This window comes from Sus scrofa, chromosome 12 (assembly GCF_054392235.1).
Source record: "Sus scrofa isolate SSC_HxYL_T2T_F1_AM1 chromosome 12, Sscrofa_HxYL_maternal_Yorkshire_Landrace_v2.0, whole genome shotgun sequence".
Classification (NCBI taxonomy): domain Eukaryota; kingdom Metazoa; phylum Chordata; class Mammalia; order Artiodactyla; family Suidae; genus Sus; species Sus scrofa.
The window spans coordinates 50,738,562-50,763,573 of NC_139394.1; the positions used below are offsets into that span (position 1 = coordinate 50,738,562).

General features: G+C 42.9%; 1 long non-coding RNA gene and 1 other non-coding gene across 3 annotated transcripts in view; one reads left to right on the forward strand and one right to left on the reverse strand.

Annotated features, from left to right (window-relative positions):
- The window catches only part of LOC106505486 (uncharacterized), a 67,468-nt gene extending 42,799 nt beyond the window's left edge, over positions 1-24,669 (forward strand). The window contains exon 3 of one of the 2 annotated variants that reach the window (XR_014821665.1): positions 24,443-24,669. This is a non-coding gene — a long non-coding RNA (uncharacterized LOC106505486). Of the gene's footprint in view, positions 1-23,281; positions 23,574-24,442 lie in introns of those variants that run through there. The other variant, XR_002337293.2, reaches the window with a different exon arrangement.
- Positions 16,933-17,081, reverse strand: LOC146398292 (small nucleolar RNA SNORA57). The gene has a single exon (XR_014822122.1). It is a non-coding gene; the product is annotated as a small nucleolar RNA SNORA57 (small nucleolar RNA).
- Positions 24,670-25,012: the final 343 nt, after the last annotated feature.

The following is a 25,012-nucleotide window of genomic DNA, read 5'->3' on the forward strand; positions in this document are numbered from 1 at the left end:
TTTCTTCTCAGACTACTACTGAACAATTCTTGTCTTTTTTTTCTTTTTTTAAATCTGTTCAGGGCCACACCCAAGGCTTATGGAAGTTCCCAGGCTAGGGGTCGAATCGGAGCCTCAGCTGCCGGTCTACACCACAGCTCACAGCAACACCAGATCGTTAACCCACTGAGTGAGGCCAGGGATCAGACCTGTGTCCTTAAGGATCCTCGTTGGGTTTGTTACTGCTGAGCCTCCATGGGAACTCCTGAACAATTCTCTTCTTGAAAGCCTCTCTTGGGTCATTTTTGTAAAGTTGTTCTCTGCTAATAGAGAGTTTTTGAGACTGTTCCAAATCCCATAGATTCAAATGGCTCGTACTTTAGTTTTTTGCTTTTTGTTTTTGTCTTTTTGGGGCCCCAGCCTAGCCTGTGGAAGTTCCCAGGCTAGGGGTCTAGTCAGAGTTGCAGCCGCCCATGTATATCACAGTCACAGCAACGCCAGATCCGAGCCTTGTCTGTGACCTGCACCACAGCTCACAGCAACACCAGATCCTTTAACCCACTGAGCAAGGCCAGGGATCAAACCCACATCCTCATGGATACCAGTCGGGTTTTTTGCGGTGAGCCACAACTGGAACTCCCGGTTTGTACTGTAGAAGAGGCTCAATTACACCACAGCCCTCTTAAGCCACGTTAATCTCTGCTTTTCTCTTTCCTTTCACTCCTCTTCCCTTCACAATGCTCCTTCCCCTTAACCCAAAAGGAACTAAAATAATAAATAGCAAAGGCCTCTTTTCTCCCTTCTGTGCTTTTGCTGCTGCCATCCTTCTCCTAAAGAGATTTCCTACTTCCATCTGGGAAGAACATGTATTTATTACTTCCTTTCAAGAGTATACTCGATATGCAGTGGAAACACCTGTGGAGTGTTGTCTAACAGTAGGCACTGTGCCGAGCACCTTACGTACGTGATTGCCATCTCAGTTAAGCCCCTAATAACCTTCTTGAGGTCATTGCTAAAGGTTTGGTCAGATTATATACTCTGTAAATGTCAAGGTCAGGATTCAAACCCAGGGCTCCTAAGGCAATGTTCTTACCCACCTTGCTGCCTAGGTGAATATTATCTTCCTTTAAGAAACTGCTGTTAAGGAGTTCCTGTTGTGGTGCAGCAGAAACCAACCTGACTAGTATCTATGAGGACTCGGGTTTGATCCCTGGCCTCACTCAATGGGTTAAGGATCGGGTGTTGCTGTGAGCGGTGGTGTAGGTTGCAGACATGGCTCAGATCCCTCATTGCTGTGCATGGTGTAGGCTGGCAGCTGAACAGCTGTAGCTCCGATTTGACCCCTAGCCTGAGAATATCCGTGTGACACAGGTGCAGCCCTAAAAAGAAAAAGAAAGAAAGAAAAGAAAGAGGAGTTCCCGTCGTGGCTCAGTGGTTAATGAATCCGACTAGGAACGATAAGGTTGCGGTTTGATCCCTGGCCTCTCTCAACGGGTTAAGGATCCAGCGTTGCCATGAGCTGTGGTATAGGTCACAGACACAGCTTGGATCTGGCGTTGCTGTGGCTGGGGCATAGGCTGGCAGCTATAGCTCCGATTGGACCCCTAGCCTGGGAACCTCCATGTGCCGCGGGTGCAGCCCTGAAAAGACAAAAAGACAAAAACAACAACAACAACAACAAAAGAAAGTAAGAAATTAGGAAAGCAAGAAGGACGGAACTGCTGTTAATCCCTTCCCATCCCTGGCCAGCCATAGACCTTAGCAAATTAGAGGTTTGTCCCTTTAACATGAATGTTAACCTTCAAGAGCTGGAAAATACCTATGACTTTGGGGGGCTGGCTCTGCTCCCCCACATCCCAAGCCTGCCCTGACAGGAGCAAGTTTTACTCCTGCCAGACTCACCTTTTCTGGCCGGCCAGCCTGCGGAGCATCAATCTTTCAATAAGGTGCTGTTGGTATTAGTACTAATATTGATTCTTTTGCCATTTAAAATTTTTGCCAGTAAGATTTCTATCACAGCATTGTTAACAGTGATGATTTCAGAATTTGCTCATTAATAGAGTCTTCTCAAGTACTATCCACTCTGTGTAGGTGCTTAATAAAAACGGAGCGTGGGCTTCTTGGCCGACCTCCCCTACCCTATTAAGGAGGAAGATTGCCGTCTCCCTTTCCCTTCCACCCCATTAAGACAGCAACTTTTCAAAATGAATTTCTCTCACTTGACTTGTTTTAAATTTTCATGGCTCTCTACTTTCCATACAAGACAAAGTCTAACTCCTTACCTGCTGAGCTCTGAAAAGCTGACTTCCTTCGCCAGTCGTTTCTCCTTCTGGGAACTGACTCCTTTCCCTGTAACCATCATTATAATACTTGAATTTGAACACTTTATGACAGTAGAGTCAAGTAAATAAAATACATTGGGTTCAAAGTCTGTTTCTGTTTGTGGATTCTTAGAGAAGACAGTAATTGGGAAAGGCATCTTCAGAAGGTCGAAGTTTTTGTGTGTATTTAAGTTACTAGCTGGGGTCAGATCCTGCTAACAGGGTTGTAATTGTCCCAAGAAAGCCTGACCTTGTGCAAAAATTTGTAGCACATCTCACTGAACATTGTCATGTTCCAGCTAGACGGCTGTACATGATAACCTGACAGCCTGGGAATCGTGATGGGGCAAATCTAAGGAGAGGTTCGATTTTTTTCACAGCAGCCCAAACATGGTAAGATTCCACACAACTTAAATAATGCTGGAAAAATACTACTTACCGTTGGCAACCCAAGCCTAGTGTATTAAACTGTAGCAAGCCAGGCATAGCAGGGGAAAGCTTTATCCTTTTGAAGCTCTAACTTGACTGGAAATCCTTGCTTTACACTTTTAAGAATTAGCAATTTAAAGATAACATTTTTTAATTGGTTAAAAATGCATATGTTTATGGTGTTGCAACATGAGTTTTATCTGGCAAGTACTATTGTTCCCATTCATACAAGAATAGAATAAAAGAATATTACCTGTACATTTTTTGTTGTTTTTTTTTTTGTTTGTTTTTTTGTTTTTGTTTGTTTGTCTGTTTGTTTAGGGCTGCACCTGCAGCATATGGAGGTTCCCAGGCTAGGAGTCCAATTGGACATGCAGCTGCCAGCCTATGCCACAGCCACAGCAACACCAGATCAGAGCTATGTCTGCGACTTACACCACAGCTCACGGCAGCACTGGGTCCTTAACCTGCTGAGCGAGGCCAGGGATTGAACCCACAACCTCATGGTTCCTAGTCGGATTTGTTTCTGCTGCGCTACGACAGGAATTCCTTATCTGGACATTTTAACATGTTGGTTTAGCACACAAGAGACTTGCTGCTTTGTGACTTCATAGTTATTTTACTTCTGTAGGCCTCAGGTTCTTCATCAATATAATGGGAATAATAATAGTGCCCTCCCTACAAGGTCACTGTGAAGATTAAATGAAATAAAGCATGTGAAGCAGGCACACAGTAAGCTCTTTAATAAAGTGAAGCAGTAGCTATTATTATTGCTCATATAGAGTGGGCAGGGCATAATAAATAAGCACAGCCTCCTTCTAGCATTGTTCCAGTAAGAATCATAACTAAGAGCATTTCCTTTTGGCTGGGTTGCAAGCGCCATTTTAAGCCAATTTTGGGTTTGCTTCCGTGTGGGTCTAAGGGCACTGTTTTATTATTATTTTAACATGAACTTAGCAGAAGAGTGATGTCTTGGTTGTGGGTGCCTCCAAAGCAGCCCCAAAGACAAAACTTTGCATGCAAGTAAGTTTATTTAAAGATAATCTCAGGAAGCATGGTAAGGAAGTGAGACATGGAAGGGAAACTAAGAAAGGATTTGTTAATGAAGAGGTTAACCGTGGGCAGCTGTCGCTGTGGACCCTTTGACAAGCTCTGTGGAACATACCTCAGAATCAGCTCATGCAGGGGAGGGAAGCTTGAGTCTTTGTCCACCAGCTCTCTCCATCACTGGTTAAGGAGCACTTTTGGGGTGTTGACTCCCCTGCACTTCCAGCCTGCCTGTGAAAGCAGAGTGCACCCTATTGGTCTGGCTGCGAATGTCCAAGCAGATACTCAGGAAGTCCCTGACTATGTGGGAACTGTTTGTAGGTGACCTCTAGGCAGGCCAGGGAAGTATGGGCAGGGCACCAACATGAAACTTCTACAGCTGGTTATTAGATGCCATTAGGAAATAAGGGTTAATTATTCTTAGGTGTGATAAAGTTATTATGGTTATATAGAAGAATGTCCTCGTTCTTAAGAGATGCCTGCTGAAATATTTATGGGTTAAGTGTCATGACAATCACAAATAACTTTCAAATGATTCATCAAAAAAACACATACACACAAGGCAAATACAGCAAAATGTTATCATTTCCTGAGTCTAGACTCTCAATAGATATTCACTGTACTATTCTTTCAATTATTCTGTATGTTTGACATTTTCATAACTAAATTTTTGAGGGAAAGTATTTTTTAAAATTTTATAATGACTTATTTTTCCATTATAGCTGGTTTACAGTGTTCTGCCAATTTTCTACTGTACAACAAAGTGACCCAGTTACACATACATGTATACATTCTTTTTTCTCACATTATCATGCTCCATCATAAGTGACTAGACATACTTCCCAGTGCTATACAGCAGGATCTCATGGCTTATCCATTCCAAAGGCAATAGTTTGCATCTATTAACTGAGGGAAAGTATTTATCAGGTGTTTATCAAGTGTCTCCTATGTGCTGAGTACTCTAAGCCTTGGGGATGCCAGACCCACCCCAACCAATATGGTATCTTTGTCATGAATTAGTAAGACTTGGCTTCTGAAGTCACACTACTGCCATCTGCGGAGAACTATTTTAATAACTCTGCAGATCCATGATTATAAAATGAATGGTGCTCCCTTAACTCCACAACATTAAGTGGGTACCCTGGGAGATACAAAGATGGGTTCCTGGTCTTTAGGGGTCTTACATTCTAGCAGAAAAAGTTGAGGATGGTCATGAGCCAGGTAGAGTGCATTTTCATTAAAAAATGGTATCGTGGCACCCCTTCTGGAAGTCTACGAAGAGATGTGACTTGTCCAAGACCATATGAGTCATTCCTGGAACATTCCTCTTTCCTAGGATGGACAGGGGGAGGAAACTGTTTTGCCATAAGTAGTTAAGCTGAGTAGTTAACCATTGAGCTGAAGTAGTTTGGCTGGTTGGAGTATTAACAGAGTTCAATACTCCACATCTTACACAAGTAGCTCAGGCCCAGGGGGAGAGAAGGCAGGCAGCCTCCAGTCTGGAAACTCCTGGGAGTAGAAACGGTCTGCTCCATACCAGGCCCCGCACTTCCGGACGGAGAAGAAAGGGGAGGGGCCAAGAACTGGCGACCAGGGCCTTCCGACTCAGGTGAGCACAAGAAGCACCTGGGGCGTCTCCCAGTACCTTTCCTTAATCAGGAATCTCATCTTTTTTTTTTTTTTTTTTTTTTTTTTGTCTTTTTGCCTTTTCTAGGGCTGTACCTGCAGCACATGGAGGCTCCCAGGCTAGGGGTCGAATCAGAGCTGTAGCCACCAGCCTACACCAGAGCCGCAGCAGCGGCAGATCCGAGCCGCGTCTGTGACCTGCACCACAGCTCACGGCAACGCCAGATCCTTAACCCACTGAGCAAGGCCAGGGATCGAACCCGCAACGTTATGGTTCCTAGTCGGATTCGTTCACCACTGAGCCACAACGGGAACTCCAGGAATCTTATCTTTAACAAGCTCCCAGGGGTCTAGGGATCTCATTTTGAGAACCATGGACTATGGTATAAAGATAGAAGCTTCGTCAGGTAAGGGTAAGTACTTAGCACAGTGCCTAGTGCATGGTGAGTACTCAAGAAACCGTCATGAAAGGAAGGCAGGAAAGAAGGGAAGGATGGAAGGGGGTAAAGACAGGGAGAATGCCCACTGGGAGATAAATTAGAGGTGCCAGTGTGTGCTCTGCCCTGGAAGAGAATGTGAACACCAAGCTACCTGTGGGAAGCTGACTCTGCGGGTGCAGAGACCTCACAGCACTCCCTGCTGAATGAGAGTGAAGAACAGGGAGGGAAACAGACAAGCAGGAGGAAGGACCGGAGGGGTGGCACAGCTGACTGCTGACCACTGTCACCCCAGGGCCGTCAAGCTGCAGCCTGAGCATCTACTGTCACCAGGCTCGATGTGACAGAGGTGGCAACTCAGCAAATGGCTGGAGGGTCACAGGCCAGCAGGGTCATCTGGCCAGGTTACTGGGAATACCACTGAGGCGTTTTTGTTGTTGTTGTTGTTTGTCTTTTTTTTTGTCTAGGGCTGCACCTGTGACATATGGAGGTTCCCAGGTTAGGGGTCTAATCAGAGCTACAGCTTCCGGTCTAAGCCACAGCTACAGCAATGCCAGATCCGAGCCGCATCTGTGACCTACACCTCAGCTCACAGCAACGCCAGATCCTTAACCCCCTGAGCAAGGAAAGGGATTGAACCCACAAGCTCATGGTTCCTAGTCAGGTTCATTTCAGCTGCACCACGACGGGAATTCCAGACACTCATTAAATTTGAATTCCAGATAAGTAGTGAATAATTTTTTAGTATAAGTATCCATGCAACTACTATCTGTAAATTTATGCCAGAACCAATATATATATATATATATATATATATATATATATATATATATATTTTGTCTTTTTGCCATTTCTTGGGCCGCTCCCGCGGCATATGGAGGTTTCCAGGCTAGGGGTCAAATCGGAGCCATAGCCGCTGGCCTACGCCAGAGCCACAGAAACGTGGGATCCGAGCCGCGTCTGCAATCTACACCACAGCTCACAGCAACGCCGGATCCTTAACCCACTGAGCAGGGCCAGGGATTGGACCCCCAACCTCATGGTTCCTAGTTGGATTCGTTAACCACTGAGCCATGACGGGAACTCCCAGAACCAATATTTGAGATATACTTAATACTGAAAATCTTCGTTGAGTTCCTCTGTGGCTCAGCAGGTTAAGGATCTAGTGTTGTCACTGCTGAGGCTTGGGTCACTGCTGTGGCATGGGTTTGATTCCTGGCCCAGGAATTCTCACACGCTGTGGGCACCGCCAAAATAATAATAATAATAATAATAAAACCTTCGTTCATCTGAAATTCAGGTTTAACTAGGTGTTCTGTCTTTTATCTGGCAACCTTATTCTGTTTAATAGGCGAGGAAAGGAAGTTCAGAGGGTTAAAGAGACTTGTCCAAAGTGACCCTAGGGTTAGAATCCATCAAGGGTTCCTTGCTGCTACACTGTATCCTTTTTCCAAATGGTCTTATTTCAGAGTTTCTTAACTTGGCTTCTTGAACCACCGTGGGTGGGTTCTAGAGTGTCAGTAAAGTCCCTGAATTCTAGGCAAAAATGAATGTGTATGTGCATGTGTGTGTGCAGCTGCTCATGGGTGTTTTTCTGGGGGAGATACAATTTGACGTTTCAACTAGCTTCCCCAAAGAGTCATGATTTTAATAAGATATTAAAATGTACTCTTTCATAGTATTATGTTCTGCTTTCAGAATACAGAACATCTATTATTTGGGGCTGACATCACTTTTTTGCTTCCCCAACATCCCTTCACTCCCTGGCACAGCCCTGGTCCAGTCATGCTAGGAGATGGGTAGGTTTTGTAAGCAAGTATACAGAAAATTATCCATAACTACATCTTCTGAGTGCCACGCAGAGGAAGCCATCCTACCCTCCACAACCTACCTATATCAAAATGCAAGATGCAAACTATTGCCTTTGGAATGGATAAGCAATGAGATCCTGCTGCACAGCCCTGGGAACTATATCGGGTCATTTGTGATGGAGCATGATAAAGTGAGAAAAAAGAATGTATACATGTATGTGTGACCAGGTCACCTTTCCGTACAGTAGAAAATTGACAGAACACTGTAAACCAGCTATGATGGAAAAAATAAAAATCATTATAAAAAAGGAAAAAAATGCAAAATTCCTCTTATCTAGCCTATATTTTCCTTCCTCCATCTCTTAGATTGACAACTCAGAGTGGACAGGTCAGAACATCTTGCAGAGAATAGGTACAAGGTAGCCGTGACGTGACCCTTGAGATTGACCACTAGAGGTCCCTTCTCATCCACAGTGATTCTGGACTGCTAGGGGTTAGAGATGTTTCCTTGGACCAGTGGGGCAGATCTCTGCCTGTTACAGACAGAACTGGCATATTCTGTACCAAACAGTGGGAAGTAGCCATGTGGTACAGCAGGAGTGATGCAGAATAATGTGGCTTCCTCAGAAGCTGGATAAAATTTTCCAGTATCAGGCTCTAAGGCAGAGTTTTAAGCAGAAGCAGGGGTCTAGAGCTTCCTCCTCAATGAAAAGGAAAAACAAACAAACGAACAAACCCCAGGACATTCTACCACTCACCATCACCAGACAAACATCCAGTTTCCTTCTAAATATAGGCTGGATCCAGTGGTGTATTTACTGGGAGATAATGAAACTTCTGATGGAGACCTCATTTGCACAGGCTTATTCTTAAAGGCCCTGACCTTAGTAGCTTTATATTTGTAATTTTATGTTTGTTTTTGTTCTTTCCTTAAAGAAGATCTTCCAACTATATAAACATCAGGACCCACAGGGCTTGGATCTAGCCCTTTATGGGCTCCAGGACACAGGATTTCAGAGAGGAAAGAGGTGGGGGTGAGTTTCAAAGGACAGCCTCTGTAGACACTAGCAAAAGAGTTTCCTGGGGAAGGAAAAAAAGATTCACACACGTTCCAAAGAACCAAGCAGCCACCAAATTCCCAGTGAGTTGTGACCATGGGGGCACCAGAAGTGAGGGAGCCCTCTCTTGCCTGCTCAGAGCGTTCTGTGGCCAGCAGAAGTTTGCCAAATCTTTACGTGTACTGACGGGTCTGTAATATCCTGTTGGCTGCTTTCTGAATAAACAAATGGTCTTGCCAACCATTGTGTAGATTTTGGAGGAAAAAAAGCAAACAACTCCAGTTTCAGAATTCCTATGCGTTATGATAAGCCATGAACTTTACCAAGGAGTAAATAATCAACCAGGGTTGAATGAACAGTTCTGTTGGGGATGTATGGATTGGATTCTGGAATAAAAGCTAAGACAGTATCCACAACTTTAGAAGCCGATGAGTGTAAGGAAGTTTTTTTTGGGTTTTTGATTTTTCTGTTTTTTGAAAGAGGATGGTGCTGGAAACCTGCAGCTGCCAATGTGCTGGAACTGCTTGTACCAGCTAACAAGGGCTGACTCTGCGCTTTTCGTCTCCAGTCTGCATTCGGTGACTTCAACTCCGTCGCTTGAAATTGGCCTCCTTGGGAGCATTTACACCAATGAAATTGGCAGCCGTTACAAACCAGGGCTCTCCTCTCCAGGCCTGGTTGTTAGACCTCTACCAGCACATTGCTGCCCTGCTCCCCCTCCCCCCAACACTGACACATCACAGAACCTGCAAGCACATCCCCCTGGGTGTTTGTGTGTGTGTAAACACACAGAGGATCTGTCATGCCGACGTCATCAGTGTTTTTCTACCCATTACATCCTAATCCCAGACAGTGACTGCTCTCTCACTCGCTTGCTCTCTTGCTCTCTTGAATTCACAGCTGTTCTCTCCCTTACATCTTGAGGCCCTTAGTGCCTCGGGGAGTAAGTAGCCAATTATGAGGCAACAGTTCAATCAGAACAGCACATTTACCTTAGCTGTCCATAAGTGAGCAGTAAAGATGACATCAATAACTGTGTTGTCCAAATGGAAACTATGTTAAGGTTTAGTCAGTGTTCTTTCCAGATGCTCAGTTTTTACCGACATACCTCCCCTTCTTATAGCACCTGGAGAAATTTGAGATGAGCAGCTTTGTGTCAGGTGGACAGAAGCAAGCAGAGAAAAGTCATGTGACTTGCTCAGCCAGACCCAAGAATGGATGTCACTTCTTCTAAGCCTGAAAACCTTGAAGTGCAAAATATTATATGTGAGACATGGGGAGGGAGGGGACCGACATTTTTGTGCCTACTTTATGCCAGGTATTCCTGTAATAAATAGTCTTATTATTCCCAAATTTCAGATGGAAGAACAGAGGCCTGGGAGAATTAATCTATCAAGGATATATAGCTAGTAGGTAGTAGAATATTTTGTTAATAATTTAAATTTTTTGATCTAAGTATATATGCAGATATACTTATTCTAACTCCACTCCCCAAAGCAACTCTTTCCAGACTTTTTTTTTCCAGGCAAGAATTAAACCAGCAACACAGCGGCAACCTGAGCCACTGCAGTGCCAGTGCTGGATCCTTAACCCGCTGAGCCACACAGGAACTCCATTTCAGACTTTTTACTGTTTCTTCTGGTGGTCTTCTGAATGTCTCTGTCCTTTTTTTTTTATTACTTAATGAATGTATTACATTTATAGTTGTACAATGATCATCACAATCCAATTTTATAGGATTTCCATCCCACAACCCCAGCGCATCCCCCTACCCCCCAAACTTTCTCCTTTGGAGACCATAAGTTTTTCAAACTATGTGAGTCAGTATCTGTTTTGCAAAGAAGTTCATTCTGTCCTTTTTTCAGATTCCACATGTCAGTGAAAGCATTTGATGTTGGTGTCTCGTTGTCTGACTGACTTCACTTAGCATGATAGTTTCTAGGTCCATCCATGTTGCTAAAAATGCCAGTATTTCATTCCTTTTAATGGCTGAGTAATATTCCATTGTGTATATGTACCACATCTTGATCCACTCCTCTGTCGATGGACATTTAGGTTGTTTCCATGTCTTGGTGAATGTCTCTGTCTTTAACCAGTAGGATTATTAATAAAAGAATGAGTGCAGTGCTTTTTTTTTTTTTTTTTAGTGTTTTATGGCCTTGCTACCTAAGACAGTGCTTGGCACATCATAAACATGTGTCGAAAAAATACGGCATTTCTTCATTTATCAGTTGACCTCCTGCTGAGAGAGAAGGATCTAGTTAGTGCACAAACGGCATTTCCCTTTCATCTCCTCGAGTGCTTCTCACCAAGGTTTTGTCAATTTTTGTCAACGTTCTCCTCAGCTGGTCACCTTTGTAACTCTGTGTAAGGCGTGTTCTCTTTCGTTTCTTGTTCCCCAACTACAGATAGAATCTTTGGACTCCAGTGCGAGAGTCTTGATCTCAGGACGGGTAGGTCCGACTTGAAGACCCACACCCTTTGCGTTCCACACTGGGTCTCCCACACTCACCCCTTCTGGATCAATGAAGGTCCCTCTGCCTGATTTGAGGAAATACATTTGAAATAACTGGCAGCGGGGATGGATTTTGAATTAGAGGCATTCTTGGGCCAGTGTATACCAAGATCGTCTGAAGATGTTGGAGTAAGTTTATCAAACCAAAGTTTAGTTCAGAAACATTCCCCAAAATGGCAATAGCCCAGAATTTTGATGGCAGGTTATAAACTTGCTGAAACTCTCCCATTCCTTAAGGTGAAGTCCTGCCCTTTCTACGAGGCAGGACCTACATTCTTCAATAGGGATACTTTGAGCCTGAGAAACTAGTGAATACCCTGGATTTTCCACTGCTACCGTCGGCACAAAATGTCCCAGAAATGCCCCCTATGTGTGCCTTGAGGCAAGTTATTTCTTGGTAGGCCATGAAAAGGTGAGTGGGAGCTGAGCATAGCCCTGGCATGAGAACTGGGTGTGGGTTTCACTAGAGAAGGTCATTGATACCGTGGAGCAGAGGCCGTGAAAGGAAGACAGATGTAGCCTTTGTTTTCCTGAGGCCTCTGGCTGACATTACACCCACAACGCAAACACTGTCCACGTTGGTGCTTGTTACGGGCTTTTTGTTTGTGTCTGTTCCCTGCCTACATTCAGAAGACAGCTTTACTTGTCCTTTGTCTGTACTTTCTTGTCCCTGGCAACTCCCAACCCTTGTTCTTAAAGGTACTTGCTGGCTCTGCATATCTGAGTTAGACAGGGACTTGACCTATAGATCTTAAACCTGTCAGGCCTTTGGACTTGGGCAGCACAGCCTCCTGCTAGTCCTGCCATCTGAGGAGAATCCCAAGGACCGGTCCCTGCCCTGACTTAGCCTCACCCCTGCAGTTCAACACGTGCATCCATCTCTGCAGACTGCCCCATACTCTGGACACAGCCAGTCGGCCCATCCTAGGTCCTCACCCATTACCAGTGGGAACGTGGCAATGTTTGCTATGGCTCTTTGCCTTGTACTTAGAGATAATAATACCTGCCCACTCGATGAGCCCTGTAGGAAGTAGTGGGGCAGCTCAGGTCATAGCAGGACTAGATTTGAAAGCATACGTTGAGGATCTGGACTTGAACAAAGCCACATACTTAGGATTAGATTCAGTTAGGAATATCAGAAAAATCTAGAAATGACTCAAACAAAAATACACATTTATTTTTCTTTCATATGTAAGTCCAAAGATAGGCGTCTCCGGATTGACGTGGCATATCCTTCTTTCCTGTTGTTTCATCTTACCTGGCTTCTACTCCCAAGGTTACCTCACCGTTCAGTATGGGTGCTAGTCCGGTCATTACACACATATTCTAGCCAACACAGAGGAACAAGAGTAAAGCAGGGCATACTGCTTTCCTGTAAGGCTACTTCCTCAAAACTGCGCATACCCTGGAGTTAATAGATGCAAACTATTGCCTTTGGAATGGAAAAGCAATGAGATCCTGATGTATGGCACAGGGAACCATGTCTAGTCACTTATGATGGCGCATGATGGAGGGTAATTGAGAAAAAGAATGTATATACGTATGTGTGACTGGGTCACTTTGCTTATATAGTAGAAAATTGACAGAACATTGTAAACCAGCTATAATGGAAAAAATAAAAATCGTTAAAAAAAAAAGTGATTCCCCCCAAAATTGCCCGTACCAGCTACTTACATTGCTTACATCAACGACTGCTTCTATTTCCTTGGCCAGAACGCAGTCACATGGCCACGTCTAACTGCAAGAAAACAGATCATTGTCCTTATTCCAGGCAGCCATGTGCCCAGCTACTCACTGAGGATTTTGTTACTGAGGACAAAGAGGAAAACGGAGATCAGAGGACAACCCACGGTGTATAATCCCTGGTAGAGCAGATCAACAAAGACTCACTGCCCTAATTTGAGCCACTCTTATTTGGGTTGACTGGCCTAAACAGCGCCTAAAGTTTGAAAGCCAATTCCCAATCTGTAACGATGGAGAATCCCCCTGAGGTCAGACCCACTCCATTGCTGTTTCAGGTCAGGTCAAATCAGCTCCATCTGGGAAACTGGGAGGAACCCATTGCTCGGTGTATCCCAGCTAAACGGGCATGCTCACTGAAGACAACCTTTATCCCTCCCATGGGAAGGAAAACACTAGGCTTAGACCTATCCCACCAAATAGCCGTGCCAGCTGAAGGGGGCAGGGGGAGTACGCACCAGCTCTCTAACAGACGTGTATCCAAGGGCGCTGGACTTCTAAATGAGGATTTGACTTAGACCTTATGTCCGTCTTCAGCAGCTAACGTGGCTGGTCAAGTTCTGCCTCCTGGATCAGAGAACACTGAAAATTCAGGCCATGCCAGGTGGAGGAGTAGAGAGCTTCACCGACCAGGACCTGGGGAATTGTGTGAGCCCCTAGTCGGAGTAAAACCACACCCGTGAAGTGTACGGAGCCGGGGGCGGCAGCCTCTGAGAGGACCCCAGTGATCCCTACCTCCTGGTGTTCATACCTGTGTGTGATCTCCTCACCCTGTGTGGGCAGGACCTACCGACACTTTTCAACCAAACAGAGTAGGGCAGGAGAGATGGGATGTCACTTCTTTATTATTATTATTAAAGTATACCTGATACTAACCCACTCCATTGCTGTTTCAGGTCAGATCAAATCAACCAATCAAATGTATCAACACTGTTATAAATTTACAGTGTTCTGTCAATTTCTGCTGTACAGCAAAGTGACCCAGTCATATTATCTTTTTTTTTTTTTCCCCCTCAGGCCCAAGCCCACAGCATATGGAAGTTCCCAGGCTAGGGGTTGAATTACAGCTGCAGCTGCTGGCCTACACCAATGCCACAGCAACACTGGATCCGAGCTGCGACTATGACCTATAGCAAAGCTCATGGCACCGCCAGATCCTTAACCCACTGAGCGGGGGCAGGGATCGTACTGCAACCTCATGAATACTTGTTGGTTCATTACCGCTGAGCCATGATGGGAACTCCCCATCTTTTTTTCATGTTATCTTCTATCACAAGTGATTGGATATAGTTCCCTGTGCTGTACAGCACGACCTTGTTGCCTATCCATTCTAAATGTAATAGTTTGCACCTACTCACCCCATACTCCCAGTCCATCCCATCCCTTCCTCTTCCCCCGTGGGGAATGACACTTCTGAAATGAGGTTACAAAAAGATTGTGCCTTCCATCTTGCTGGCCTTCTCTCCCTCTCTTCCTGACTTTGAGAGACACCAGCTGCCATGCCCTGAGATGTCCTTGGGGAAGCCCACATGGCAGTGAAAGAACTGCCATCTCCAGCCAACAGCCCAAAATGATTGAGTCCTGCCAACAGCCTTCTCCAGTGAACTTGGAAATGGACCCTTCTCCAGTGAAGCCTTGAGATGACTGCAGCCCCAGGGGACAGTTTGACTACTATCTCCTGAGGAATCCTGAGCCAGAGCCGCCCAGCGAACCCGCACCCAGATGCTTGCCCCATGGAAACTGTGAGGTCATAAATGCTGGTTGTTTTCAACTGCTGAGTTTGGGTATAATTTGTTACGTAGCAATAAATAATTAATACAGGTTGTTTATACCTTCTTAAGAAATTCTGCCGGTTTAGGGAGTTCCTGTCGTGGCGCAGCGGAAACTAATCCAACTGGGAACCATGAGGTTGTGGCTTTGATCCCTGGCCTTGCTCAGTGGGTTAAGGATCCAGTGTTGCCATGAGCTGTGGTGTAGGTCGCAGACGAGGCTCAGATTTGGTGTGGCTGTGGCTGTGTCGTAGGCCGGCAGCCGTAGCTCTGATTCAGCCCTTAGTCTGGGAACCTCCATATGCCAATGGTGCAGCCCTAAAAAGACAAAAGACAAAAAAAAAAAAAAAAAAAAATCTGCAGGTTTATTCTTGTTCTTAACTCTTAAAACTTGTTGTTATGTCTGCCTTGAAGTGACAGACCCAGGCTGTGTGCAAGAATGTGAGCTGAGATAGTCCTCTTAAAAATAGAGCAATATCTCTGCAGGCCTTATGAGTATCATGAAGAAATACTATAAATCTCTTCCTTTACTTAAAAAAAAAAGCGTGGGAGTGCCTCTCTTCAACAGACGTCGTGCCTTCGCATAGAAAAGCAGAAACTTGTTTCTTCTCAGTAAAAAGACATTTACTCAGTGGTGGTGACCTGATCATATTTGCCATCTTCTCTCCTTCCTTCATCCTTGATTCAAGGTCAGGGTGCACCTTATCTGCCGATTGTTCTCCGTGAGTGAGGGGAAGGTTGGCATCCAAGTACAACCTTCTATTCTGATAGGCACACTTTTCTTTGCTAAACATATGGCCGTCAGTTTCCTTCAGTACTGACTCCAACATATATTTTCTCACAAAATAATGATTCTAGATGAAATATTTCTTCTTCCATAGTATGAATCTGTAGTGATACATAGAATTAAATGTCACGGAGCGTTTTCCCCTCACGTATGTAGCACGCATATGTCAAGGGCCGATTTGTACACAACGCATCAGTGGTTTCCTTCCTATGTGATGGGAAATAGCTTCCAAGATGCACACACATGGTAGTAATTGCTCTTTCACATTGCGTGCTGTTGAATTTTTGCAACAGCCTAGACTTTCACCAGATAAAGGACTTTTGTTTAACTTCTCTTCAAGCAGAAAATGTGTCATTAGCTCAATAATTGGATTTGACAACAGAGTGATTTATAGCTTTGTTTTGCAGAAGAAAGGTAGATTTCAATAAGGTTGCTATGGTTTTGATAGTTTCTGTTTGTCCTTAGAAACAAAATGCATCACTTTGGAAAGTATTCCTTTTTCCTTATTCTTGAAAAAAATTTTATTTCTTTATTGGCGAGGTCACTGTTTGGTTGGAAAAAGACAGTAAAAAATCGTGGGTGGCTTTATGCTTATTGCAAACATATTCATAATAAACAGCACACTGAGGAGTAGAGGTGAATAAGCTGCTGGCCCAGGAATATCCAATTTTCAGGTACTTATCACCACCTTTACTCCTTGCACTGTTGTTTTTTGCCTACTTGTGCCACATAATCATATTTTCAAACGCTTATCCTGTAACATACAGTCGCCCACTATGCATTCACGAAAGTCCTGTTCCCAGTTTGCCTTTATAATGCTATCCTGATTTGTCATATTCACTTACGACGTTCATGATTTTAAAAAACCTTTAACACGTTTATTGAGATGTGATTCGTATGAAGGTTGCAATTATTCAACGTATTTGTCATTGTCTTTTCTATTTTAGCTATCTTAGGAGGTATAAGGTGGATCTTATTGTGGGTTTGGGGTGATAGCTTTATTGAGATATAATTCACCTGCATACAGTTCACCTACTTAAAGTGTACAATTCGGTGGGTTTTAGTACATTCACTGTTGTGCAACCATCACCACGGTCTGTTTTGGAACATTTTCATCATCCCCCTTTTAGCAACCTCATTGTGGTTTTAATTTGCAATTCCCTAATGAGTAATAGTGATGAACTTATTTCATGCTCTTTTTGGCCATTTGTCTATCTTCTTTGGAAAAATATTCAAATCTTTTGCCCATTTCTCACTGAGTTATTTTTCCTTTTATTGCCGAGTTGTAAGATTCTTTAATATCCTAAATACAAAGCCCTTATCAGATATATGGCTTGCAAATACTTTGTGGATTGTGTTTTCACGTATTTATTTTTATTCACTTCTTTATATTTTTTTCTGTTTCTTTTTTGCTTATGTTCTGGTGCTTGAGGGTAGAACTGGCAGACGGGAAACCAGTGGTAGCTAAGACATGATTTAAGGGGGGCCACAGCCCTCTCCCTCTACTTCTGTACATTATAGGGACCAGGACCACAAGCCCTATCCCCACCAATAAATGAACGGTGCCTTTTCACTTTCTTGACAGTGTCCTTTGAAGCACAAAACTTTTTTTTTTTTTTGTCTTTTTGCCTTTCCTAGGGCTGCTTCCACAGCATATGGAGGTTCCCAGGCTAGGGGTCTAATCGGAGCTGTAGCCACCAGCCTACACCAGAGCCACAGCAATGCTGGATCCGAGCTGTATCTGCAACCTACACCACAGCTCACAGCAACGCCAGATCCGAAGCACAAAACTTTTAAATATTGAGTAAGTCTAATTTATCTATTTTTTTCTTGGTTCACTTGTGCTTATGGTGTCATATCTAAGACAACATTGCCTAATCCAAGGTCACAAAGATTTATTCCTATGTTTTCTTCTAACAGTTTTACAGTTTTATCTCTTATGTTTAGGTCTATTTCCATTTTTAATTAACTTTTTGCATATGATGTGAGGTCAGGGTCCAGATTCATTTGTTTATACATGGATATCCAGCTGTCTGAGGGTCATTTGTTGAAAAGACTTTTTTTTCCCTACTGAGTAGTCTTGGCACCCTTGCTGAAAATCAGTAACTAAAAATGAGGTTTATTTCTGGACCCTCAATTCTATTCCATTGATAAATATGTCTATCCTGATGCTATTACCACACAGGTTTTTGATTTTGTTTTTTGTTTTGTGGGGTTTTGTTTTGTTTTGTTTTGTCTTTTTATGGCCACACCCTCTGCATATGTAAGTTCCCAGGCTAGGGGTCAAATCAGAGCTGCAGCTGCCAGCCTATGCCACAGCCACAGCAGCTTGGGATCCAAGTCACGTCTGCGACCTACACCACAGCTCACGACAATGCTGGATCCTTAACCCACTGAGTGAGGACAGGAGTCGAACCTGAGTCCTCATGGATACCAGTCAGATTCATTTCCTCTGAGCCATGACGGGAACTCCTTCTAATCCTTTTTAAAATAAATTTTGGAAATATAGTGCGCTGTGATAGAAACAATGAAAATACAAATTTAATCATTCTTCAGTCAGTATTCTTAGTTGCAAGCAACAGAAACTAACTGTAGGGGATTTAAGCACAGAAAAAAATTGGTTAAGAGCTTTTGCTGGAAATAATGGAGAAACACGCTCTGAAAATGGTCAGAACAAGAAGGTGGGGGCAGCGGTCAGTAGCAGTGAGGACCACAGCCTGAATATTTTCATAAATCATTCCCGGGAGATTCTGTAACCACCGCTGCTGAAACATTGAATACCACAGGTTGGACTGTGGCCCCCAAAGGCACTGGACATTGCCCCACGGTTGAAATTGTAGCTCCTGCAAATGGATGTTCTGCCACCACTACTACCCAGAGTACCATAGCCAGTTCCTGATTCTCTGTGTCACTTGCTCTCAATTGGAAGTTGACGGGAAGAGCATGCAAGTGCATTCTTACTCTTGTTCTGTCAATGCTTCCCAATGGTGAGGAGGTATAGAGTTCCCTTGTTTTTTGTTGTTGTTTTTGTTTTTCTTTTTAGGGCTGCACTTGCAGCATATGGAGGCTCCCAGGCTAGGGGTTAAATCGGAGCTACCAGAGCCACAGCAACGTGGGATCTGAGCTGCGTCTGCAACCTACACTACAGCTCACGGCAGCCCTGGATCCTTTAACCCACTGAGTGAGGCCAAGGACCAAACCCACAACCTCAAAGTTCCTAGTTGGATTCATTTCTGCTGCACCACGACGAAACTCCAGAGCTCCCTTGTTAAGAGCCCACCTTTGGAATAAGATTTAAGGGAACATGAGGTAGCTTAAGGATCTAGCAATCTGGATGGAAGGAGATCTTGTGTTGAAATTGCATTCACAGAGTTAACACATTGCTTATCTTTAGATTGTATATTTATGTGGGGGGGACTTTGGACAAACTAGTGGAGATTATGGAGAGACTGGTGATGTAGCATCCATTCACACCAAATCATCCCTTAATATACGTAATTCAGGCATTTCTAGGTTCAAATCCTGGCTGAGCAACTTGATTTAGCTACAGAGCTCAGGGAAATGACAATTTTTCTGAGCATCAGTTTCCTCCTCTCTTTTCTTTTCTATTCTTTCTTTCTTTCTTTCTTTCTTTCTTTCTTTCTTTCTTTCTTTCTTTCTTTCTTTCTTTTTCTTTCTTTCTCTTTCCTTCCTTCCTTCTTCTTTTTTTTCTTTTTAGGGCCACACTCATAGCACTTGAAGCTTCCCAGACGAGGGGTGGAATCAGAGCTGCAGCCACTGGCCTTCACCGCAGCCACTGGCCTTCACCACAGCCACAGCAACACAGGATCCGAGCTGTATCTGTGACCTATACCACAGCTCACAGGCAACACCAGATCCTTAACCCACTGAGTGAAACCAGGGATTGAACCTGCATCCTCATGGATCCTAGTTGGATTCGTTAAGTGCTGAGCCACAAAGGGAACTCCCTGAGTGTCAGTTTCTTTGTCTAGAAAATGAAGGCATAATAGTATCTTCTTTACAGGGTCATTGTAAGAGTTAAAGTGACGATGAACATAAGGGGAATAAGGCAGGGGGACATAATAAGCATTAATAACTGGTAGTTACTGTTCATGTTCCTGTCACCTTATTTCTTGGCTACCAAGTCCTTTTCCTTGGAATCAGCCAGTCTCTATTTTTCACTCAGCTTCTGAACCATCTTTGGCTCCCAGTCTTCTTTCATGTTTCAGTTCTCAACCAGTGCCAGTGTTTTTGAACTTGAGGATCTGATCCACTCAGAAGCAGCACTGCCTTATATTGAACTTGAGATTGGCCATGTCATTGGCCAAAAGCTGTCTGGCTTGGCAGTGCCTCTCCACCTCTGTTAGAATTAGCCATGGCAAGTTGGCATGAAACAGGGAAGAATAATGAAGTGCTACAAGCAAAGGCTCCAGAGTTAGGCTGCCTAGACGCCAACTCACCTACCTCTACCATTTATTAGTCAGGCCCTTTGGGGAAGTCCATGTCTCAGTTTCATCTTCTTTAAAATGAGGATAATAACTTTATTTCATAGAGTTATAAGGATTAAATAAATATCTGTAAAGCAGTCAGAACCATGCTAGGCAGGGAGTAAGCTCTGTAGTATTTGCCGTTATTGTTGTTCTCATTTATTTGAAGTCTGGGACTCAAACCCAAGCATTGACGAATGAGGATACAAGGCAGGGAAACCATAACTGGCAACTAAGTTGGTACAGTCAGACTGTGTCCAGTAGAAAGACTGGCTCAGGCCAAACAGTGACTGTCTGATTTTGGCCTCCTGGCAGGAGAGTGACAGGATCAGACTTTCAGTTTTACTATAGTGGTCTCCAGAGGCGATATGTGTGCTCCTTCCTGGGAGTGCATTAGATGGCTGCCTTAGGGTACAGAAGAAATATTACAATTTCTATTTCTTCTAAAAAATTATGCTTTACTAATCTAATCTGTGGATTGATGCTGGTAGCCAGATGCTCGTACACAGATGTCTGTACATGAGTTATGTCCTAATGATAAGAGAAATCTCCCGAGAGGAATTTGTGTGCTCTAGGTTATCATTGTTTAGACCATTTTCATTTAAAAAAACACAACAAAAACTTTTTGGCCACACCCCGACATACAGAAGTTCCATGGCCAGGGATCAGACTTGAGCCACAGCAATAACCCAAGTCACAGCAGTGACAATGCTGGATCCTTAACCTATGGAGACACCAGGGAACTCCCCCCAAAGCAAAATTTTTAAGTAGTAGAATCTTTATGATACTGTGTAATGAGATGGGGAGTGGTGGTAAAAATTGTATCAACCAGGTTCATGGGTCACTTGAGAGCAAAGGAGTCAAAAGAATTGTCATTTTAAAGATGAATTACACACTTCTCGGAGTTCCCATCATGGCACAGTGGAAACAAATCCAACTAGGAACTGTGAGGTTGCAGGTTTGATCCCTGACCGCCATTAGTGGGGTTAAGGATCCGGCGTTGCCGTGAGCTGTGGTGTAGGTGGCAGAGGTGTTTCGGATCTGGTGTTGCTGTGGCTGTGGCGTAGGCCAGCAGCTGTAGGTAGCTCTGATTCAGCCCCTAGCCTGGGAACCTACATATGCCATGAGTGCGGCCCTAAAAAGCAAAAAAAAAAAAAAAAAATAATAGTAAGATGAATTACATACTTCTCTTACGGAAAGTCCAGTGTTCCAGAATTTCTGACCTTTCTATTATGCCAAGTGACTTTCAATATTATGCTATCTAGCAGATATTAAAATAATAAATACATTTATGAAAACATCACCTTTATTGGTTTCATAAATGTATTTATTTTTCGTGTGAATGAAAAAGTAACTTGTAGTTCCTTTTGTGCCTCAGTGGGTTAAGAACCTGAATAGCATCCATGAGGATGTGGGTTCTATCCCTGGCCTCTCTCAGTGGGTTCAGGATCTGGCCTTGCTGCAAGGTGCAGTGTAGGTTGTAGACATGGCTCGGATCTGGTGTTGCTGTGGCTGTGGCGTAGGCTGGCAACTGCATCTCTGATTCACCTAGCCTGGGAACCTCCATATGTCGCAGGTATGGCCATTAAAAAAAAAAAAAAAAAAAAAAAAAGACAAAAAAGAACAAGTAATGGCTTTTGCAAAGAAACTTTTTTGGTTTTTTGGCCACACTCCGGACATATGGAAGTTCCTGGGCCAGGGATCGAATCCAAGCCACAGCTATGACCAATGCTACAAGCTGAAGCAACACTGGATCCTTAACCCACTGTGCTACAGTGGGAACTCCTGCAAAGAAACTCTTTTCATTGAGAGAGTATTTTCTTTGAGATGCCTGGAAAATTTTCCATTATTATTTCACTCCTGAAATTAATACAACTGTATCATTGTCTATGAAAAATTTATATCTGCATTCTTAAAAAAATTTAGCAAAAGAATCTTCTAACCTATTAATATTCTAGACACAGATTGCAATAGCTTTCAGTTATCTGGCAAGAATAGCTCTTGGACATCAGTAAATTTATTGGCTGAATTTCAATAAGAATTTGCATAATTGGTAGATGGAATTGAATATTAAGATTCAATCAGCCATACTTCAATAAAACATCTTTTAAAAATAAAAAAGATTCAGTAATACACCTTTGGTGCATTTAATACTATGTAACTTTGTGAATATCTTTTTCAGCTATGATAATTAAAACCTATTTTCAAAATAGACTGAAGTTAGAAATGTACCTGTGAATCTCTGAATCACAAATCATTAAAACAATATTTTGAACAACAGTGAGGGAGTTCCTGTTTTGGCACAGCGGAAATGAATCTGCCTGGGAACCATGGGGTTGCGGGTTTGGTCCCTGGCCTCTCTCAGTGGGTTGAAGATCCAGGCGTTGCTGTGGCTGTGGTGTAGGCCGGCAGCTGGAGCTCCGGTTGGACCCCTGGCCTGGGAACCCCCATGTGCCACGGGTGCAGCCCTAGAAAGACAAAAAGACAAAAAAAAATTTTTTTTAAATAAATAAAAAACAGTGACATTTATTCAATGGTAGGGAGAGCAAAAATGTTTTTGTACCTTTGAGAAATCAAATAAAAATTTTAAGTATTCATTTTCTCTCTATTTAATTTCTACTTTTGTGTACATTTTGCAATGTACAAGTATGTTTAGTCCTATGTGTACATTATTTAGAAATAAATAAGTATAGGAGGGATTCATGCTCAAGCATTTTTATGGATAGACTGCGCTTCCAAAAGGGTTTGAAGACCACTGCTTAGAAAGACAGGTCTGAACCTGTGGATGAGAGAGGGCGGAAGGCCCGCAGGACAAGAGCGTGGTCAAGCATTTCCACAATGCAACATTCCAGGTGGGCAGTAATAGCGGCGGAATTAGCGGAGTACATTGTGAATGGAGAAGAAAGAGAGTGAGGGGATGAGAAGACAGAAGCACTAAGTTTTGCTGACTAATGGTGGGTAGAAAGCAAAGGAGAGGGAGGTGTCTGTGACTCAACTGGGAGAAAAGAAAGCGTTGTTGGGGGTAAAACAATGATTTCACTTTAAATACATTGAACTTGAGTGCCTTTTGGAACATTAATTGAAAGAATCTAAGGAGCAGTTAAAGAAAGACTGGGTGACAGTGACTAAAAATAACTTTTTAGAGTTTTCCATATGTTTTTCAATTTTAGCATATATTGCTGAAGAGATAATATGCATTCATGGCAACCAACAGATTTGACTTCTTAAAATATGAATACCGTTTGGAGGCACACACATCTCTTTTTTTCCTTCAGGACTTCCTACTATAGCAGAACACGGGAAAGAGAGAGGATTCATGTGGAGACGATGCTTTGGGAAACTCTTGGTTTCAAACCCACCCTGCCATTTAATAGTGAGGCAACTCTGGAGATTTATTTAACTCTTCTAAGGCTTAGTCCCCACTTTTTTGAATAATGATCTAATAATATTTATTTTCTATAGTTATTGTGAGAATCGAATGAGCTAATATGTATACAGTGCTTATGTCCTGGCCTTGTCCAGTTTCTAAACATTATTTAAGATTAAATAAAAATTGTTTCTCTTTGTTGTTTGGTCCCTGCAGTTCTTGGAAAACAAACTGATGACTGTGTTATCTTTTATCTCAACCTACTACATCATTATTACACATTCACATGCTTGTAAAACCTGGACCTGTAGTAGATCTGTTTATATCTGTTTCTAAATAAGTGTTGTTTTCTCCCCTTCAGTGTTGCTGTAAACAGTGGCAAACATGTAGCATATGTTTGATTTTTTTTTTTTTTTACTGTTTCATAAGAGAAGTCCATACTCGCATGTTCAAACATATACACACACACTCAGACACACACTGAATGTCTTTCACAAACGTTTTGGTATCCGAGATCTGAACTGAGAACATTAAAATTCCCATTTTTGGACCATACTTATAGTAATAATTTTGATCCTTACGTTCTGGACTAAATGTTTATGTCCTGCCAAATTCATATGTTGACATCCTAACCCCCAATATGATGGTGTTAGGGGTGGGGGCTTTGGTAGGTGATTATGTCACGAGCATGGAGCCCTCACGCATGGGATTAGTGCCCATATAAAAGCAGCCCCAGGGATTTCTCTGGCCCTCTTGAGAAAAAGCCATCTGTGAACAAAGAAGTAGACCCTCATGAAATACTAAATCTGCTGGTGGCTTGATCTTGGACTTCCTAGCTTCCAGAACTGTGAGAAACAAATTTCTGTTGCTTATGAGCTACCCAGACTATGATATTTTTGTTATGGAAGGCTGAACTGACTAAGATGCTTTGCAGCTATATAGAATTTTGCAGTTGTAAAAATGATATAAATTGAGAAAAGACACGAAAAATCATATATATGTACATATATCTATAAATATTTGTTATCTATATCTGTCTGTCTATTTATCTATCTGTCTATCTATTTAGTGCCCCTGATGTAGAGAGCACAGCAAGTGGAGAATAAAGTATTCAAAGAGAAAAAGTATAGTTTCCTGAGATGAACAGAATCTACAAATTTAAAGGATACACCGTGTTGTAGGAAAAAATTAACACAGAAGCATAGAAGCATGAAATGACTCAACTCATGACTTCAGTGAATAAGCCTGTGTATATATCTAGGCAAAAAACCCACAAGTCACTTCTAATAGGAACAGGTAAATATGAGTTCAAGCTTCGTCATAGTCCGGTCTATGCCAGAAGTTGATAGAGCAATGTTTACAAAGCTCTAAGGAGAAATGAAGGTGACCCAAGAATTTTATACCCAGCCAGATTTCTGTGTATGAAGGCAACCCACAAATAGTCTCAAATATGCCAAGGCTTGGCTCAGGTAAGGCACGTACACTTATTGAAAAATCTACCCGATGGTGACATCCAGCCAGTGACGAGATTTCTGAATGACAAACTAAGGAATAGAGAAAATAGGATGTATCAGGATTTCTCATGTTGTCGAATCTGTATCAATCTAGAAAAAAGGCAGGCAATACAGATATTGCAAAA